This window comes from Parambassis ranga, unplaced genomic scaffold (assembly GCF_900634625.1).
Source record: "Parambassis ranga unplaced genomic scaffold, fParRan2.1 scaffold_151_arrow_ctg1, whole genome shotgun sequence".
Lineage (NCBI taxonomy): Eukaryota > Metazoa > Chordata > Actinopteri > Ambassidae > Parambassis > Parambassis ranga.
Genome location: NW_021144721.1, coordinates 56,511 through 60,307, shown reverse-complemented (window position 1 = coordinate 60,307; position 3,797 = coordinate 56,511). Strand labels below are relative to the sequence as shown.

General features: G+C 44.4%; 2 non-coding genes across 2 annotated transcripts; one reads left to right on the top strand and one right to left on the bottom strand.

Moving 5' to 3' along the window:
- The first annotated feature begins 1,170 nt into the window (after positions 1-1,170).
- Positions 1,171-1,243, top strand: trnaa-agc (transfer RNA alanine (anticodon AGC)). Its single transcript has one exon. It is a non-coding gene; the product is annotated as a tRNA-Ala (tRNA).
- Positions 1,244-2,526: 1,283 nt separating this feature from the next.
- Positions 2,527-2,598, bottom strand: trnat-cgu (transfer RNA threonine (anticodon CGU)). The gene has a single exon. It is a non-coding gene; the product is annotated as a tRNA-Thr (tRNA).
- Between the last annotated feature and the right edge of the window lie 1,199 nt (positions 2,599-3,797).

Here is a 3,797-nt window from a genome sequence, read left to right as displayed (position 1 = left end):
TTCCAGTGCACTTATTCTTTGTGATACATGTATACTGTATTATGACTCAATATAAAGGAAATTTAAAAGATGTATTAAACTGAGGAGAATTTCATGACTGTAATTGAGTGGAAGATGCAAAATACATACACCTGCAGTTGGAGAATGGGAGCAGGAGGGTGCAGCATCCATTCTCTGCAACTGTGTTGGTGGTGGAGGTGTCAGGGCCGTCTGAGAGCAGAGCATTTTAGGCATACTTTACAACTACTGAAAGGCCACCTGATAAGCAAAACTTTTGACATAAAAAACAGCATATAATCAAAGCAAATGTTGCCATATGACATGTCTGCAACATTAAAATAAATATTCATTTATATTCATTTAAATGAAGTCAAAATCCATTACTAATCCTGTACTCCTGTTAACCTCTCATTGTGATTAACAACTACATATAGCAATTAGCAGAAAAAGTGTCAATATTTCCATTCCAAAGGGCAGCTAATTAGCACCCACTATTTTAACAGAGACAAAATGGCTGACATGGAACGACAAGAGAAAATGGAGGGCACCACAGTGTGATTGACAGAAGTCCAGGATCATAGGAACTCTACAGTAAAATACTTCAATGAACTGCCACTGTTGTCATGATGATAAAACACAGCAGCACCAGGCTCCAACAGATGCTTCTATCACACTACAAAGACAATCGCACCATAATCACATCTTTCACACAGTGCAGCCAAACAGACCAACAAGTACAGCTCCCACTGTGCTAACATGTTAACACACACAGGGCTCTAGACTAACTTGTTGCACTGGTGCGCCTAACTTTTTCTTAAGTGCACCAGCACCTAAGAAATTAAAAGAATTTCTTAGGCTGATGTATTTTTTTCTTTTATTAAAAGAAATACATCAGTCTGTGCGGAATGCAAACATTCATTCCACACAGACTGATGTATTTCTTTTAATTCTGATGATTATCAGAGAGGTTGAGGCTGGCTGTTCACAGAGCTCTGTCCAAGCACATTAACAGAGAGGGAAGGGGAGTACAAGCAAGAGGGAGTACAAAGTGTTGAACAGGGACTCAAACCCTGGACCCTCAGATTAAAGTCTGATGCTTCCAATTCGTCACTAGTACACTTCATGTAGTGCAGTGAGTCCTGATTGACTTGCGATTGACCCTTTATACAAGGGGGATTAGCTCAAATGGTAGAGCGCTCGCTTAGCATGCGAGAGGTAGCGGGATCGATGCCCGCATCCTCCAGCCTGCATTTTAGGAGGGATGGGTGAGGATGGATGGATAATGTAGTGGACTCCCACCCAGCATCAAGTCCCAGAGGTTACAGCATCATTTATTAGCTGAGTTTCCCTCAGGGAAGCTGCTGTTTACAAGCTGTTTACAGAGAGAAGCAAGAAAACAACAGTCAGCATCATCTTCCATAACATGACAATAACATGTGAGACAGAGAGTTTATGATCAGTGCTCCCCCTGCTGGTTAGGATATATGATGACATTTTAAATGTACCAGTCAAAAGTCACTCAGTGGTTTGTCTTTGTTTTTATGACTTTCTACATTGTAGATTCATCCTGAAGACATCAGAGCTATGAAGGAACACATGTGGAATGATGCAGTGAACACAAAGTGTTAAACCAAGCAGAATATGTTTGATGTTTGACATTCTTCCAAGCAGCCAGCTTTTGCTTTGAAGACAGCTTGCACACTCTTTGCATTCTCTCAATCTGAACTGAACCACCAATGCTGTGCAATGCTGACATCTAGTGGTGGAATCCCAGGCTGCAGCCTCCTCATTCCAAAATCAATCCCTCCTCCACATAAAGTCAAAAGTTCTAAATGTGAGTCATTAAATGAGAGGTTCCAGTAGAAAGTCCAAACATCTGAAGAGAAGCTGAGAAGCCTGAGATACAGGGGCTGCAAGCTGAGCTTCAACTGTTCCTGTTTAGACAATAAGAACAGATCATCAATGTCTTTTAATGTGTACAGTGGGTGCAGGAAGTATTCAGACCCCCTTAAATGTTTCACTTTGTTATATTGCAGCCATTTGCTAAAATCATTGAAGTTCATTTTCCTCATTAATGTCCACACAGCTCCCCATACTGACAGAAACACACAGAGCTGTTGACATGTTTGCAGATGTATTAAAAAGACAAAGTGAATATGACATGGTCCTAAGTATCAGAGCCTTTGCTGTGACTCTCATATATTGAACTCAGGTGCGTCCATTTCTTCTGATCGTCCTTCAGATGGTTCTACACCTTCATCTGAGTCCAGCTGTCTTTGATGATACTGATTGGACTTGATGAGGACAGACACACACCTGTCTGTATAAGACCTTACAGCTCACAGTGCAGGTCACATACTGGGTGATGACGTCCTCCTGCAGGTGTTACTGTGGAACAACTGCTCTGGATTGGGATGAGTCTGAATAGAACTTTGTTAGCTTTGTAAAGCTGTGTGGTAGTTAGAGAGGAACTGAAAAGAGTCAACAACAAGGAGTTGGTCTCCAATGGAATACAGTTAAACATCAGGGCTCGTCCAGGATTGGAACCCGGGACCTCTCGCACACGAAGCGAGAATCATACCCCTAGACCAACGAGCCATATGTGAGCCGACAGTGAAGAGAGGAGAGCTTTAAATGTACTGCTACAACCTGATTGGCTGCATGAGCAGCGAGGCAGCGCCTGATTGGTGGAGGAGCTGACTAGAGAGCGTGTCAGTGCATCAGTCATGTGACTTATCAGCTCTGCTCTTTCTGCCTTTTCCTCTGAATCTTTTCATCTCATCAGTGTTCCGCCCTCATACGTCCTGCATCAACATGAAGCTGCTGTTTATTCATGTATTTCTAACACACAGCTGACAGGTCCGTCACTACCTGCAGTAAGGTATTGGATCTGGACTGGAAGCTGAGTGAGGAGAGAAGCATTCTGAAGGCTTCCAGTGACTGACGTGTGGATGTTGAATCTGTCTGAGTCCAGTGTTCAGCTCAGTCCAGCTGCTGCACACAGTGAGGAGCTGTGACTGCATCCAGCTCAGTCCTGCTATGAACTGTGAGTCTGAACTTTGGGGTCGACCCTGCAGGATCCTGCAAAGGCCCAACAGCCTGTTGTACTGATGCACAGGAAGCCTTTCCACAGTTGAAGCAGGCAGTGTGTGTGTCTGAAGCAGTGTATTGTGTGTGTGTCTGTGTGTTAGTGTGTGTCAGTGTCTATATTGTGGCCCTGTGTTGGCCTCTCAGGGAGTGTTGTGTTGTTGCTGCTGTCTCTGCCCTGTGTGTGCAGGAGGTTGCTGGGTGGAGCTGATCCTGAGCTTATGCAGCTCTCCTGTGCTGACGAGCTGGAGACGGTTTAAGAGTTCCCAGTCTGTTTGCTTCACTCTCTCTCTCCCCGTCTGGCCTACTAGGAGGGCTGCTCTCTCTCCAGCCTGCTGCAGGCATGGCGGTGTATTTTGTTTGCACATTTCCTTGTTAGTCAATTGTTGGTGTACAACTACTGTTCTTTCTTCAATAAAATGGTCAAACGGTTAAAGTTGTGTTTGTCCTACCCAATGTGTCACACTTTCTGAGCCGGTGTGACAATATGTGTGCATGTCTGTGAGAGTGTGTGTATGATTGTGTGTGTTGGTGTGTGTGTTGCGTCTATGTGTGTGTGTGTGTGTGTGTGTGTGTGTGTGTGGTGTGTGTGTGTTGTGTGTGTGTGTGGTCAGCCTTCATCCTTCCTGTCAGCAGAGCAAAGCTGTATCAGTGTCTCATCCAGGTCTCAGCTCCTCAGGCTTTCTTCAGAAGAGCTGTCACTGTTGGAG